At 40.9% G+C, this 17,345-nt stretch overlaps 1 long non-coding RNA gene across 1 annotated transcript; it reads left to right on the forward strand.

Moving 5' to 3' along the window:
• Nucleotides 1-6,667: 6,667 nt before the first annotated feature.
• LOC133280339 (uncharacterized) lies at nucleotides 6,668-14,998 on the forward strand. Its single transcript, XR_009747126.1, has 4 exons — nucleotides 6,668-7,849; nucleotides 8,275-8,337; nucleotides 9,948-10,093; nucleotides 13,641-14,998. It is a non-coding gene; the product is annotated as an uncharacterized LOC133280339 (long non-coding RNA).
• The last annotated feature ends 2,347 nt before the right edge of the window (nucleotides 14,999-17,345 follow it).

A 17,345-nucleotide genomic window follows, 5' to 3' on the forward strand; every position in this document is an offset into this window, starting at 1 on the left:
TGAAGTTCTTATTTATTTCTCTTGAGGTGTGGGGTCACTTCCATACTGTGTTTTGCAGGTGTGCAACCAGCAATGCTTCTTTTAGCAGGTGTGCCTACAAGCTCAACAGACATAAGGGAGCAGAAAGGAAGAATTAGATGCATTTTAAACTGGGGGAAATGTGGCACAATGGGATTCAGTGTGATGCCTGTAATCTTACTGGATGGATTGTGTTTCACCCTCAGGTGCTTGCAGTACAATATCTGTATGATTCGTGTCCTTCACATGTCTGTTCCTCTCCAATGACTTTAAAGGCAGGCTGGTGTGACTAACTCACAGAAGTCTCCACCAGACACACCGCTGCTTCTTCAGACACGTTCCACTTGTCATGGCAGACCCAGAAAGTGTGCCTGTGGGCTTCCTTTTATTACCTGATGTCCTGACTAGGACCCCTGATACAAGTTCATTTTTCCCCCACATTATGTGGTATTTATTTATGATAGTAAATTAACAGGATATTCTAGAAATTTCTTACTAGGGCAGATGTTATTTTTGTTTTCAAAGCCTATATGTCACTTCCACTTAATGGAACAAAACAAACAAACAATGGTGTTCAAAACTTGTACCCTCCAAACTAGGTACATGGTTAGGTGTATTTCTGAAGGAAGACCTTTGCCAATATCTTTACTCTCAGGTAATGTATCTGTTGCATGACCTTGGTGTTTTCTATGACTATTCATGCTCTGAAATACTTTAATTATAGACTTTAATACTTTAATTTAATTATAGACTTTCAAACCAGAAATAACATATAGATCATGTACTAATGTTATACCTAAATACTTGTATCACACATTTGTGCGGCAGAGGAGGGTTATAGCTCAGTGTGAGAGAGGAAAAATAGTTGGAGATGTGGAAAACTCAACATTTCTACTACTGCCAGCCTCATTTAAATAATATGAAATCTTTCTTAGTATTTTCAAAAGATTTCTTAACTGACTTCTTTGTCCGTAATCTCCTAATTATCTTTTGCAGTGTGGGGCCTCTAACTCATTCCTAGTTAACAGAACTTGTGATCGGGGCACAAGATACAGAGATTCTTGCAATCATAGATGCATTTGCATGATAAATTTATGCTTTGAAATAGTAGTTAATTTGTGGGCCAGAATATTTGTAGTAGAAGTTTGCAGCACTTTCAGTGTTGCTTCCTTTTGATCTGAACTTGCATTAAATTCAGAATTGATACTAGATTATGCAGTCCTTTATATATATATATATAAATTTTAAAAGACATTTTTTGGGGGGAAAAAAAAGTAAATTAACCTGAGAACTTTCTTTCATATGCAAAAGAACTTTTCATGTTAGCTAGTCAAGTTCTGGAATTGATGAGGCAGCAAAACAATCCATTAATATAATACCAGTAAATTGTTCATAGCTTTTTTTTTTAATATCCTGAAAGCTACTCTTATTTTTCCTGAAAATCTTCTAATTATGTTAAACAAATGAAGCTGATCAGATGTGATACCTTGAGCAAGCCAAAAAGCCAGTAAGGAGCAAATACTTCCATGTAAATTTGTAGTTCTACCCACAAGGTTTCAGGTAAGAGGCAACTATAAATTACATGGAAGATCCAAGCAATAAGAGAGCTGACAAATTCTTAGTCTTTATTACGCTTCATCAGACTTTGGTTAGCCACATTTAGGAGACTTAATGCAGACAAAAGCAAGGTCATATATCTAGAAGCAAACACTACAGAGGCTATTCACAAACATAAGGCTACTTGTAGCTTTGTAAACAATGATTTTGAAAATGATGTGGGAAATTAATAGAACTACATAGCAGTAGGTCAAGAACAAAAGGATGTGTATTTCTTGACTCCTATGGCAGAGCTGTTATGATCAGTACTGGAAAAACTGCATCCCATTTACAATATAAGTCAAGCCATGAAGGTAGAAACCAAATACTACTGTAAAAGGCTAAAGTAATGCTCTTTTGAGCTTGAAAACAGGAAACCTAACTATTGCAATAAGATCTAATGGTGATAGAACTGATAGATGAAACTAGGTGTGGGCACACACAGTTTTGGAAAAGGAACTGTAATTTGTAAGTGTGGTTTTGCTCCGTAAAACTGTAATGGGTTTCTTGGAGAGACTGAAACAGGCATCTGAGTGCAGGTTACCTGTGGTCTGATGTACAGCAGCCCTGGAAAAACTACTGCACAATGGGAACAAGCAGATGGGATAGTCCTGATACAGCAGGCAAAAATGCAGTATCAGCTGTGTTCCTGGCATGATAAGGACCGCAGCCAGACTGCCCACCCACTGTGAAGTTAGCCAGGTGACGAATACATGGTGACTGCTTAATACATGATGCAAGATACCCTGTAATGTGAAGCACAGGGAAATGATCAAATTGTTAGAAGGAAAACCAAATTGCACAGCTATTGGATGCAAGCAGCTGTATTGCCTGGGCATCACAGGGCACTCTGCTCATCTCGGCTGAAGACCACTAAAGGAGCATGGGATGCTGGACAAGGCTGAGGTGAGGATGTTCTCTACAAAAGTAGGATCAGAAAGTGTTCTTGGAGTGGCCAACTGTGGATAGAGGGTAAGCAGGTGCATTTTGGAGATGCCAGTAGTGTACTAGCATCTGTGATGCTCCAGTCATTCGCAGTGCACATAGTGTAATGGTTAGGAGAGGTGGGCTCTGGGAACAGCAGCAAACACTGTTAATCAGACAGCACAGCTCTTCCTATGGATATTAACATAGGTCGAACAAGAGCTCTGAAAAATATTCTCAACGTCTAGAGAATGCACAATATGAAAATATTCTGAGCAAGGAAGTACTTCAAATTACATTATTAGCAAGTGACCACACAGAAACATGCTCAATTTCTACTGATTTTTAAATTAAATTATTAGTTAAGCTTATGCTTTAGCACTTCCAGAAAGAGGAATGAATTCCTGAATGCAGGACTACCAAAAATCTCTCAAAGTTTTTCAGATGAGAGTTAAGTCATGACTTTGTAAGGTCTAACCTGCGAATAAAGACTTAACCAAGATGAACTGATTAGAATGTGAAGCAAATGAAACTTAAAATAGAACAGCAACATGGTTCCAACATTTTAAAACAAGGACAATTGACTGTTTAACAAGGGCTGTGAAAATCGTCCAATGCCTGTAGGTCTTTCAAACAAGCATGTCTTTCTTCAACAATAATGCTAACAGATGTGTGGCATTTCTTGCCTGGAATATGCTGAATGGTATAATGATGTTCATATGCTGTCAAGTCTTAAAACTGATTAATCCTTTTTTTCCCCCCTTTAAATAAGAAATGTTGGCTCATCTATACAGTGGAGTTAAAAAACAGTCACTCCAAGCACCATATTTTTGAACAATTGCAGCTTTTATCTCTGACATGATTCAGTCTTCCAAAGTCAAAGTTTTAAACCTGTTCAGCTGTCTCCCTCTGTCCATTCAAAATACCAGCGTTCTCCGTAAAACGAAGGCACAGTAACAAGTCAATTTTTCTGCTTTAGTTTTGCATGTAGGTTTCAAGCTTCATCAGCCCAGGGTCGCATATCAGTAAGTGTAGGAAGTCATTTTCATGTTTAGTGTCACCTAGAAACCAGAAAGATTTTTTGGTAATTTGTACTGGCAATAGTGCTAAGCTGGTCTCCTTGATTTCTCACCATCTTTTCCCTTTCTCGTACCAAAAAAAAAAAGAACAAAAAGTACAGACTTCTGTTTTCTAAAACCTCCAGAATTGGTTTAGCTGAGATAGATTTTCCTGGACTAAGATAAGTTTCAAGAAGAGGGTTTGCTCCTTAGCAGCGCAGCTATGAAAAGCCTCACTCATGGAGAGAAGACACATGTTCCAGCTCTTGTCTTTTGCATCCATTTCGCTGGTGGAGCAATATCCTGCACGGCAGCTATGTTTTTCAGTCACACTCCTCTGCTTTCAATGCACATGGCTTGCCACTGCTCTTTACAATACTGTAAGGTCTCTGCAGACTTAGAAACTCGGAAAGGGAACAGTCCTAATTCTCTATCACTTGCAAGATAGCCTCACTCTGCTTTACTTGTTACCTTGACAAAGTTACGGAGTTGTTCATCTGAGTAGAAAGCCAGCACTGCTCCTCATCTCTAAAAGCAGCTTTAGTAAATGCTCTCTGCTAGGATACAAAATTGCTGCAGTGACTCCCATAGTGCCAGAAACCATTCTCATTTCACAGTAACTCATCCAGCTACTGGCTTTAGCAGCAGCAGCTTGTGCTGTAAACATGCATCATCAGCTCTGCCTTCCAAAAGTTGGCATTAAGAAACAGTATCTTCCAGCTGTCCAAAGTAAGTCAGCATGCTGACAGCAGCATGGCCCAGCATCAGGGCAGAAAATTGCTTTGGGCTTCTAAACTCTCAATGATCATGTCACTGCAAGCTGGGAGTCAAGAAAAATGTTCAGCAGGGCCCCCAACTAAAACAGCAAGAAACTCTAAAAAGTACCTGGACTCTTTCAGTGTGACAAAGAGAATAAAAGATTTAAGCATTTTTGACTGTTTTGGATTAGGAAAGTTAGCACTTCAATACCTCATTTGTGTATTTCAATTTTGGCCTTGATTTTTATTTCTGTTCATATTTCAAGCCCTCCAAGAATTCCAGTTATTAAATTCAAAGGAGGAGGAGTTGCTATCCCAGTCTTACAGACAGGGAAACTGATACATGGAAAAGCTAAAAATGGCTTGAAAGCCATTACACAGTAAGTGTTGGCTGTGGGGCAGGAGAGGACTCAACATAGGTCCCACTTCTGCAGTGCCGTGAATTAACCATGAAGGTCACAGTTCCCCTCAGCAGTATGTCACCATAGTGCAGGATACTCTGAGTTGCTGGACATATAAGGCTATACGCATACATAGTTCGGTTTGAATTAAAAAAAGTGATATTTTAAGGTAGAAAATTGGTATGTGAACCAGCTGCAGAGTCCAGAGATGACCAACAAGATGACCAGAGGTTTTGGTCTGTTCTTGCAAACCCCTTGTCTGAGCTGAGATGGGGTCCTCTCTGCTGGTGTTCAGGTTTTTTGACCGTGCCCTTCACTATCTGTGCCAGCTTCCAGGCTTCTGGTCTTTTAAGCTCTGAATAGCCATTTCACACTTAGCTGGCTGCTCTTCCTGAATGACCTTTGACTGCAAGCTCTCCAACATAAAACTTCTTTCACCAATACTTCTTCAAAACCTTTTCACCAAAACTTCTTTCACTTCTTTTTCCAACTGTTGGAAAGTGGGTTTGCTTTTCTAGGTTTACTTAATTATTCTCTATGCAAAATAAACAGAATATTTCTGTACATCTATTTCTCACCCTGTCTCTGGGAGAACTGTTTCTTAGACTACCTTGTCATGTAAGCCCCATTACATCTACAGAAAGATCACAGGGATTCAGCTTGTACAACATAAATTAGAGACTGTTTACTCTTCTCCCACTGTTCTTAAAATGTGTGCTCTGTTTGTCTCCTGATAAAAACTCGTGGTGTGAGCTTTTCCTTGGCATACAAGGGATCTTTCATAGCTCACAGATTGATGGAAATGTTTATTATTTACCCAGATCCATAAGAACACAATATAGATTCTAGTAAACTTCATAGAGCTTTCACTGTTAATCAGAGATCTTAACATGCACCCCCCCCCCCCCCCCCATATTTTATAGCTGTGGAAAAACATGGCTACCAGTCTGTTCTACTGCTCAGAGCTATTTTTGCTTTTCATCCTACACCCTGTCTCCCTGAGCCTCACATTTTTAAGCTGAAGCCAAAAAGCAGCCTGACAATAGGGCCGCAGTTATCAGGCAGAAAGAGATAGTCAGCAATTGTTCAGGGATAGCCAGCAAAATTAATGCCAGGCAGTGCAGTTGGTTGCACTAAAGATTATGTGCGTTGCCAAACAGCAAAGAAAAACAATAAAAGCTCTTTAAGGGTTGTTTTCTGTTCTACTGAATTGGGAATTTAACCATGCTGGAAATTAGTAGAGAAGCCTTGCACCTGCGCTGGGGGAATGGCAGGAGCTTTCTACCCACTTTGTTTGGCAGGATCTTGTTGGAAATAGGAGTGCCTACATCCCAGCACTGACCTACTTGGGTTCTCAACATGCAGTAATGAAAGCATATGGCAAAGGGCTCCAAATTAATTATAGCTACAAGTTTAGCCTCTGCCTGAAACTGGCATTCAAACTTCCTATAAGGATTACAAGTAAAGATACTTCTAGGGAGCAATAGGGGTAGTGACAGGAAATCTGAATTCTGCTCCTTTCTCTCAGTCTCTTGCTCACTAAGGGACTTTATTGCAGCTGCTAAGAAAGTGCCCAAAGCAATGTCACCAGCAGCAATGACACCTGCTCTGCTGAGCTTCTGGAACCAGCAGTGGGCTGGTCTGTATGCTCCTCCACTACTAAGGAAGCAGAGGTTTGTCAGGAAACTGATCCCATGGCTTTTAAAGCATGAATGTGAGAATGAGCTTTAAAAAACCCTCTAAACCATCTACTGTATTCATCTATTGATGGGTAGCCCACAATACCTTTGGTGTACCTTATACCGCTAGTTAAACATAAATTTACTTCCATTTGTTTCCTTTCTGTATTTGCGACATCCTTAATTTCTCTTAATTTCTCATCACAATTTCTCATCTTCTCATCACAAATATTTCATCATGATCTCTGGGGACAACTGTACTTTTCATTTGTCAAAAACGCAGGTGTCAGAACCACCCAGCCTGGCAGCCCTTGTCAAAACAGTCCCAGGTCTCTGTAAACACATTCCAGTCCAACACAGAGAGGTGCGGCAAGACTATCACCTTTTACCCAATTAGTAAACACAACTGATTTGTGTGGTAAAAAGACTCTTAGCTCCATTGTGCCAGCTAATAAATTTCTCATAAACAGGTCCTTCGGGAGGGACCAGTTCTAACCTACGTACACCAATATCTGTAACAGAAACCTTTGCATAATCAACACAGGCTGGATCTAAGCATGCTTCTCAAAACCTTTTGTTCTTCAAAATGCAGAGTATGCTTACGGAATAAAAAATACTCCTGTTTTCCAAGATTGTATCAATGCCATTAATAAAAATAAGCTGATTAGGTAACGCGGAGGATCCAACCCACAACCTTCCTCTAGTGCAGAATGGCTGTGCGACATGTTGGAGCTGGCCTTAGGTCTGAATAGTGTATGCTCAACTTTTTCCATTCTCCTGGAAGTGGTACATTATTATAGCGATAGCTGTTTTACCCTGCTGCTTTTGACTTGCTATTTCCTCAAGTCTGTTGAGGTTAATACCAGTTTTCCTTTCCTAGCTAACCTCCAAGGAAATATCTGCAAACTCTTGACATTTTAGAGCTTCTCAGATCCAGCATGCATCCTGGCCAGCCAAGCAAGCAAGTCATTTAGAAGCCATTGCCACATTGCCATCTTCCTTCTCAATACCAGGGGAGAGAAAGGGGAAGGAGAAAGAGATCCGTTGCTTATGACAGGGCTTGAGTCTGCAAAGCAACATGGTCAGCAGTTGAGATCCTCAGTGATTGTATTGAGCACTGGACACTTCTGCAAGGACTGCAGCATTTGGAAGAGAAGCTCCGCCTTCTCTCATGAAAGGGGGCTCAGCCCTGCATTTGATGGAAGATGCAGTCAGGATAGAAAATTGGAACTGAAGTTTTTGTTTTGAATGCCTGAAGCACTCTCCAGCACTTGATTTTCTGATGTTTGTGTGGCATTCAGCAATGCAGAATCTCCTATACTAGGTGTCATCTTAATAGCTATGATAGTTTTGAAGGCCATCCTGTAAAAGCAAAACCATCCCACCCTATCATCTGTAGTTTGTGCAGTGATCAGGTAACATTACCACTGGCTCCCTTAAAATTTAGTTTTAAGTGCCTAACAGAGACAAAACATGCGTCTTTATGGCTCCTGACTGATCCAAAGCCAAATATTCCAGTAAATGGCAATAATCAAAATCCATTAAGTGGATGGACCAGTTGTGGCTTGTTTTCCCTAGCTTTTTACTGTTATGTTTTTCATTAGTAAGAAGGCAGATCTGTTTCTTGTAACTTTGTTAGCATTTATCAGAAAGCTATCTGCTATAGTGAGGCCGTAAGAGTTCCTGGGAAATATATATAAAGACCAAAACAAGCAACCTCACTGAGACTAGGTTTGTAAATTTGCTTATCTTCTAACTTCTAGTCACCATGACACAGGGCAGATGGCTAGATTTCTTTCAGTCTGATTTGATTACTACTTGTTTTTGTCTCTTCTGCGAGAGAGCACATGAGACTCCACACGGATTTAGTTGGGAAGGACCTCATCCTAACAGTCTCACCAAGGTAATCTTGTTACTCCCCAATCTAGTGCCCTTTCTGGTGCTCCTAATTGTAAAGAAACATCAAAAGCCAGTGTACACAGCTGAAATTTAGTTGAACTAAGCACCTGACCTAGGTAGTTTGAATTTTATCTATTCAAAATAGAAATCTCATAGCAACAAGCACAGTAGAAATACCAACGTGGCCAGGTAGCTTCAGTTAGGGATGGAAAACTCTTAGTAGTTCAGATCCAGGACTGGGATTTCAGATTTAATCTTCAGGCTTGCAACCCATGTCACTAGGATTTCAGGCAAACCAAAGTATTTCTTCTTGTTTTCTATTTCTGCCTTTACTACTCTGTGCTTAGTATTTAGAAAGCTCCCCAAACCTCTCTCAGCTTTTATCTGCCTAGTGCAATACATGCAGGGACTCAGTTCCTGCCTCGGGTGGTTTTCATTCAGCTGGAGCAGAGCTGAAGGAAACAGGAGCTTTTTGGCTGCCAAGACACATTTCAACTTCTTATAACAAACACCAGGAACTGCAGGGGAAATCCTTTGATTCATTCTCTAAACCACAAAAGCTGCTTGGCAGAAATCTGTCACACTACTACTGACTGGGGAGGCCAGGACAGCACCTGAGAGCCTGGCTCCAGGTCCATGGACACCCCAGACAAGGAGATGTTCCTACCTTTCCGAAGTCCTCTCTTTCTCAGAGGCAGAGGTTGTGTCCAGGTTCTTTGTACATTAAAGAAACCAAGGATGTTTGAGTCTTCCCACATGGTGGGAAGCCCAGCCAGGGAATGAAAACCTCTTCATAATCAGAGTTGGAAGTTAAAAAGCACAAAATGGATGGACCAAATGGATACACTAAATCTGCTGCAGCTTTTTGACATTTTAAAGTTGCTGCCAGCAGTGCAGGAGGAAGTAGAGAGCCAGACACTTATCAGTCACACAGTTTCAAAGAGAGAAGATGACTGTGGCTTTGGTCATGCTGACTTAAGCTGAACCCCACTGTTCACTCCCTTTTTCCTCAGCTACACCATTTCCTTTTATTTGTCCAGGTTGTAAGAGCTTCAGAGCACAGTTCAGACCCATCTCATCTCCTCTATATCTTTTCAATAATAGAAAAAGGACGAAAATGGCAGAGTAGCAGATTCAACATGAACCTTCTGGTGTGCAATGAGCACACCTACAGAGCCAAAACCTTGCAGTGGGTGAAATCCACATGCTATTTTGGTATCTAAAAATGTAAATTAAATGGCTATCTCCCAGACAAATACATTACAATATAGAGTAATGTTAGAAGGCTAAGCTAGACAGGCTGCTCCAAAGGAGCATAAGTGTGATACATAACTTCATAAACCTGGAGCAGCCTTGGCTCTGTAACCAACCGCAAATGAGCACACACACTGCTTGGACTCACTTTCATCTGTGCATTTGTATTCATTTCCAAATGAGACCTCTTTCATTAGGCTAACTCATGATTTTTCATCTAATCTCAAGGACTGCTTATAATCTTGCCTGATTTCCATTCATCAAAATTAGTGTCTCTAGCTAAATAGTTTTAGCTGGTTTAACTAGCTCAGTAGTTTTATCTATGAGGCATATGACATTGCCAGGCATTTTCCACTACAGTAAACATCTTATTAGCACAGCCAAGGGAAACCTCAGACACATTCATCCTGCTGTTCATCCAGAAGTTCATCCATCCCAAGTGGGCCAGCAGAAACTGGAGACTGAAGACACATTTATATTCACAGAGGAGGGTCACCTTTTGGCAGGTGAGGGGAAAGAGAAGTGTACGACACTTGCTGGTTTGTCCCTAGTACTGAGCTGGTGCCTCTGGTCACACTACCATATGCAGAACAAGGGCAGCTTTGGATCTCAGGGGAAGTAACAGACAGACGTGTTTCTCAACCACTCTGCGTTTCAGTATTCCAAAAGCAGAAAGCCAAGCAGCCAAGACGTGCTCGGTGTCATTTTCCTACATATGTTTGTTTCTATGTTTTGTTTTTGTTTTTTTTTCTTTTCCTCTGTTCAGTCTGAGGTTTTGTGTTTGTGAAACCTTGCTGTTGGCTAGCCCTTGCAGCAGCTCAGCCTCATCCAGCCACATGCGGAGCACCCCCCAGTGGTTCTGGGGGAGAATCAGAAGGCTAAAAGAGAGAAAACATTTGAGCCAAGGTAAAGATAGTTCAACAGAGAAATCAAAGCTGTGCATGCAAGCAAAGCAAAATAAGGAATTCACTCACTATTTCATATCTTCAGGCAGTTGTGCAGCCATCCCCAGGAAAGCAGGGCTCTGTCACACCTAACAGCTACTTGGGAAGACAAATTCCACAGTCTCCCCTTCCTTTTCCTGAACATTTATTGCTAAGCCCTATGTCATATGGTATGGGATATCCTCCTAAGCTGGTGAAACAGCTCTAGTATCTGCTCAGAAAGTTCAAGCCAGCTCTGCTCTGTATCCTCCAAGTAAAATAAAGTGGAGCCTACCCTTGGCAGGTATTCTAATTGCATGAGTGCACCTTGGTTTGAAATAGCCTTAGAGGGTCTGTTTTTCTCTGTTATTCTCAGAGAGAGAAATCTGTGACAAATATTCTCACGTCAACTTGAAAGGGAAGTAGATTAAATGCAGCTTTTACCAGCCACCATCTCAGCCCTAAATCACACACACTAATCACCAAGACAGTGGTTGAAGAACACATGGAAAGGCTCCCAGAAAGGAACCCATACTGAAACTCTTTTTATCTATCTGCCTACAAAGCTCCCCACCAGGTTCTGTATTTTGAAGGTGGTTACTGACTTCCTTTTTCCAGATAGCAGAGATGTAGCCTGAGATTTTTAATAATACCATATGCAGTGGGTTCTCACTATTTTCTCATTTCTGAAATTGTATTTCTCAATTTCCTAAGAAACAGTGAGAGGAAAGCAAAATCCAGTAAGGATCTTACATGCAGGAACCCACCCCAGAGTGAACTCCAAACTCATTTGTTCCCAAAGCTGCTGTTTAAAGAATAAGGACAGTTAGGCGTTTCACAGGGTCTCAGGGGAGTCAGTCTTCAAGGCAGAGAGCCCATGTTAAACCACCGAGACAAATCACCAAACAGGAATGTGCAAGGGGAAATCTCTTGCCTTTTGGGGATGTCACCAGGTATAAGGAAAGATGTGGTAAGTGTAAAGAAAGGAAACCCCTACACTCAGTATCCTGAGCCCTGAAATAATACCTTCTGAAAACAGGTATACAGAGAGCTGTAGAATGGTTCATAGAATTCAAAGGAAGAAGGGTTTAATCTTCTCTTAAGCAGGATTATCAAGTAGTAATGGTATCACCAGTATATTTGAAAGGTTGGATCATTCACCCAGGAAGTGAGTCACAAAACTTAACCTCTTCCTCTGCCCAAGGAGGGATCCAAATCTATACCAATTTCAATACTCAGCACACCAGGAACTTTTGAGGCAAGATAGCAATTCAAGGAGGAAGATTTTCCACCTCTCTTGAAGAATGCAAAAGGAAGCAACTGAATAATTTTTTGTTAGCAATGAGAAGTCATCTATTCTTGTCTCTCAGTACTGGTTATGTATTTTATTCGTAAATTGCATTTAATGTAAATGCTACCTACATCCTTTGGATGCCCTGTAGGGGAACCTAACAGCCAACACAAAATTTGTGGGGACTTGTCAGTGTGTATAAGACATTCTCAGAACAGATAAATTGATAAGCCCTTAGGGAGATTTAGGAAAAAAAACCCAACAATTGATTTCTGGATACCAGTCAGGCTGAGACATAATTGAAGTGCATCCCCTGCCAAGACTCAGTCAGCGTTGCCAATTCCAAACCTATCTATCTTTTTCACCATTTAAACACCCCAGTTCCACACACTCCACACCTCCAGGCATTAAAGAAATACTTTCAACAAAGTATTTTAACAAGGAAATAGGAACCACAGAAGACAGAGACATTCCACATCAAAACTTGTCTCAGGGAAGAGTAGAATTCATAGCAACCATGTAAGAAAAAAAACATACTATTACAGTGTGAGAGTTTTGAAGGACTTGAACAACCAGACATAAACTCAGGAATAATCCAGCGATGTTAGCAAACCTTTGCTTCAGCTCTTACCAGTGAAGATGATGTAGAACACGATGAGAAGGAGGACATAGCCAAAATGGCTCAGGGGGATGGATATGCTAAACTGTGACATTGCTATCTACGATTTGGAAACAGAGCATGTAATTACAGAGAGAAAAAACAGGCTAGAAATGAGAACAGAGTTTCTCATTATTGGAGATTTAAAGCCCTGGAAAGGCCTTTCAATAGATACAAAGGGCCCAAACTTGGTCATTTTTAAGAGCTTCATAAAATAGTGAAGGGAGTTATATTGAAGACTGGATCAAAAGGACTGTAGGTAACTTTAGCTCTTATAGGTTCAAGTTTATAAACCACATAACAGAGACTCAACAAAGTTCTTGAGAGGCTAATCACAACCAGCCTTCTATGGGATGAAAAATACTGTTAGAATACAATAAAATTTCTGCCAGATCAAATAATAGTGCAGACAAAGACAAATTTTTCTTCCAGTTCTTCAGATTTTATATTACATATGGGTAGTTCTGGTTCTTTGGCTCTGTGCTATAATTACTATGTTTCATGCAAATTCTGGACCATCTCCTTATTTCTTGAATGGTCACATGCAGGCACAAGTCCTCAAAATGAGTGGGAACATTTTGTTACCATTATACTCAAAAATGGATGCTGACAGCAATCCTCCATGTCCTGCTGCTCTTACAATGAAGAGACCATGAGGCTGTTAAGTGACGCTCACAGTAATGTTTCACATGCAGCAAGAAGAAGGATGCATCTTCCTCAATGAGTGCTTCCTCCTTCTGCTAGAGCAATGCCATAAAAGTGAATTTGAAGCCTGGAAACAGTGTTCACCTCGCACTAGCAGGTAGACATACTGCAGTCCTCTTAGTTTCTGTACTGGTGCATCAGAAAAAGCAAATTATGGTGCTTGCATCTTTTTCTTCATGGAGCTGCTAGAAAATGGGGGCTCTGCTTCTGGAAGGACAAGTGCCCTGGAAGATAAAGCTGGTATTGCCCAGGCTCCCTGGAACATGTTCAGATCATTGTAGACAACCTCATCTTAATTTGAATCAACAGCTCAAGATTCACAAATTTTCAGAAGGTATGAACACCATAGGTAGAATGAGGATGTGGTGCTGGCAGCATTCAGCAGAGGTAATACCAGTAATTCATATTTTGCTTTGAGTTTACTTTCTTTATAAAATTTATTGCAATAAAAGCAATACCTTTTTTTTTTCTTCCAGAGAAACCCAAATAATCAAGAGATCTGTCAAGACTTCTCTATTGGTTTTCTCTTTGAAGACAAATAGCATGCTTTTATCTTCATACACAGAATATTCTTCTGTGAAACTTCAGCCTGTGGGAGACACTGACAGTCTCTGAAAAACAACCAAATGGCCAGGAGGCCAGCTTTAATCATTTGTAGCTAACACACTGAGAAACATAGAGAGGCTGGGTAGAACAATTCTATGTAGGAAGTCAAAAGGACTGTATTCCTTACAATTACCAGCCTTCAGAGGAAAGACAGGCTTTCGTGGTATAAAAAATAGTGGTGCTGTAGTTATACCATATTTGCTGCATTCTGTGTGAATTATTTTCATTCAAGTATGAACTGTGTTGGAGGCTTTCTAATTTACATTATGCCTCTGAATGCATTTCTATAGCTCCTTTTGAGGAGAACTTGGGGGTTTAAACAAATTGAATATTGTTCTCTTTCATGTAGATCATCCGGATCCAGTCAATGACTCAGTTTTTTATAGCCCTTTTAAAATTTCATTTTATTTTTAGAGAGCAGAACTTTCTTTTTAGTTTGTTGGATCCTGTTCTTTTGCAGAGACACATTTTTCGAGAAATCACAAGTGGCTTCATACAAACACTCAGGAAGGATCAGAGACTGGAAAAGCTGTAGAGGCCATAGGAAGATCTGAGGCTGGAGCACAGCACTGTTGTATGATGCAATGTATTACAGCGGATATCAGATTAAGTGGAATTGCTACTTGCTGTTCAACATATTTCAAGCCTTTGCCACGCTTGTTACATTGGGAAGGGATGGGGGCAGCCAGGAGCTGTGTTTGCTGCACAACACAGCAGTGACAGCATGATCCAAAGGAAAGAATTTGCTATGCTCAGCTGTGACAGAGCAATGCTGCTGCTTTCCTGGGCACGGGGCAACCATCTGCTGCCTCTCACAAAATGCAAGGGCTCCAGCTCCAGATTTTAAATTCCCAAACTCTCTAACGCTAAGGACAGGGAAATACAGCCTGAAGCCTAACCCAGCTGAGGGTTTTCTCCTGTCTCACAGACAGTCCCAGACTAAGGACCACATAGTGAGTCTCTAGGGAAGACAAACTTGGTTTTCCTCTTTCTTTCTCAACTTTCTGATGGTCAGTACCCTGTCACTCCCCATCTGCAGCATATGGTGCTCACATCCATTTTCACTTGCTTCTGGATCCTGTGTCGTTCTCTGCTGTAGAAACAGTTGTCTGTGACAAGGGCAGCAGATACACTGCCAGAGATGTCTGGATACCTAACCTCTAGGTCTTATAGCATGGTCTTTGTTATCAGGAATAGTAGATAGCTTGGAAAAGAAAAACTCCAAAAAAAAACCAAAGAAATAGGAAAAAACCCAAAGAAAATAAAACATTATGGATGTTCAGGAAGCTGTCTCACCAGGTCTTTTCAGGGCCAGGCATGTGTGAGAGTTGGACAGCTCAGAAGCAGCACAGCTGTGTACCAGCCCAAGCAGTGCCATGCTGTCACACAGAGCTACCTCATGTGTATCTGCACCTGAGGCAATCCATACCTTAGATAATCTTCCCAAGAACAGTAATGAGTTATTGAGAGTAACACATACACTAATCCCCAGAGCAGACCAACCCAGGAGTGTCACAACCCATTTTACAGAGGAGGAATGAGAACTTCAAAGGCCTTTGGGAATGGTAGTGCCCAGTTTTGAGGCTCCCTCCTGCAGTCCTCTGCCCTTGAAGAGGGACGCAGGCTTGCAGGTTGCTTGCGGTAGGGACGGGTGCCACAGTGTGTGAGTGGGAAATAGATACGCACTGCCAACCAAGACCTGTTAACACAGAATAAGCTAAACAAGGCAGTGCATCTGAGTATGACTGTTGGCAAGGTATTTCAGTTCTTTTGTTCACTTGGTGCCCATTGTAATTTGTCTAAAGCTTAAAGTTGGTCATTTGGTAATTTTTGCAGAGCTAACAAGGGCTAACTATGTCCTATGTTATATCTGTAACTGCTTTTTCTGTTACCACAGAAATGCCATCTTCAAAATGTAGTTATTAGAGAGCCTCCAAAACACAAGGGATTCATAATAAAGCAGTATAGCGTAGATTAAAACTTACTAGTGAAATGCATTAAACATCTTTTCTCACATTATAAAATTCAGCAGGACTTTTTCAAATGACCACTCATTATTGGTCTGTTTGGTTCGATTGAAGTCATCTGTGAAACTCCCATTAACTAAACAAGAACACGGAAGAAAAGCTGTTTACCACTCACACTCCATTTATCTTCTAAAGTAAGTCATGCTCATACATGCCCAGGACTATATGATCAGTAATTCAATAGTTATTTCTCTGAAATGAGAAACAGGTTTAAAAAAAATCCCCACACTTTACTTCGTCTTACTTGGGTTTAGAGTCAGAGGCAGAACCTTTTTTTCTTCTACCAAAGAGTGAAAAGTATTGTCAGAGGTAGCAGCAACATTTTCCATCTGCAATATATACACTCAGCTCACTGGTACAGAACACCAGACAGTGTGATCTCAAGTGACAGCTCAGCTGAGCCTTTCATTGCAGACAATACACTATGGGCTCGGAGGACTTTTCTGTAAAGAGGAAAAGAGCATCTGGGCAGCTGCTCTACCAGAGGACTTGCTACGCCTTTATCTCTTAGACACCTGTAAGCTGTCTTCATTACTTCATCTACCCTTCTTCAGATACAATCTATTATGAATTGTTAAGGGATATTGCATAATGTATTTTACTAATAAGAGGTTACCCACAGATGGAAACCTGTATTAGATGAGGCAATGCTATATATCTGCCCTGACAGGTTTGTGAGCTGCGAGCAATTTCATTACCACTTGATGCAGTTTTATCTTATAGTAACACATACAATTGCAGACGATATCTCATTTTATTTTGATTACAAAGTCTTTGAGCAAAGACCATCTCTTGTATAAGCAGAGCCTAACACAGTAGGAACCTGATTTTGTCTGTGTGCTCCAGATACTTCAGGGATGTAAATTCTAAATATTATTAGCCCACAAGATTGAATTACTCCCAAGTCCTTCCACCACATAAAGTTGGCATAATCCACTCGGTGGTGTGTCAGTTGCTTTACAAAAATTAAACCTCTGTGCATTTATTGCAAAAGCACATGTTAAAATAAAAGCTACAAGCTCAGAGAGAAACACACATGCATCCAGATGTTTACAGAAATACTCCTCAGCTGCTGCCTGTCTCTGACATCCATAGTCATTGAGTCTCCTGCCACTGGCCAAACAAAACCACTGCAGTCAGACCACTAACCACCTATACCACATCAGTTTTACTACCAGTTTCCACCTTTACATCCAACCATTACCAATAAGACCCAGACCAGGTTCCTCTATTACCTGGATCTTTGGTGAGCACTGTAGTAGAGTATCTAATTTGGGCAGACACTGAAAGACAAGGAGCTGAACCAGCTGAAACCCTTGGCTCCAGAAAAGACACCAGAATGAAGAGCCACAGTAGCAACAGGTACTTAGACAGCTGCTGAAAAAAACATACAATCCTGCACCAAAGGAAGATGTGTTAGCATCTTCTTAGGTGGGCTCTGGTCTCCTTGCTGCAGCCCTTAGAAAATTACTATAGTGACTATGGCTGTTTCGGCTCTCCCTGAGGCACAGGGGACAGCTGCTGAGATCTGAGCTGGCTGTCACAGCC

This window comes from Pezoporus flaviventris, unplaced genomic scaffold, assembly GCF_033815535.1.
Source record: "Pezoporus flaviventris isolate CSIRO_AGI_PZ_B2104156 unplaced genomic scaffold, CSIRO_AGI_Pfla_v1 ptg000081l, whole genome shotgun sequence".
In the NCBI taxonomy this organism is placed as follows: domain Eukaryota; kingdom Metazoa; phylum Chordata; class Aves; order Psittaciformes; family Psittacidae; genus Pezoporus; species Pezoporus flaviventris.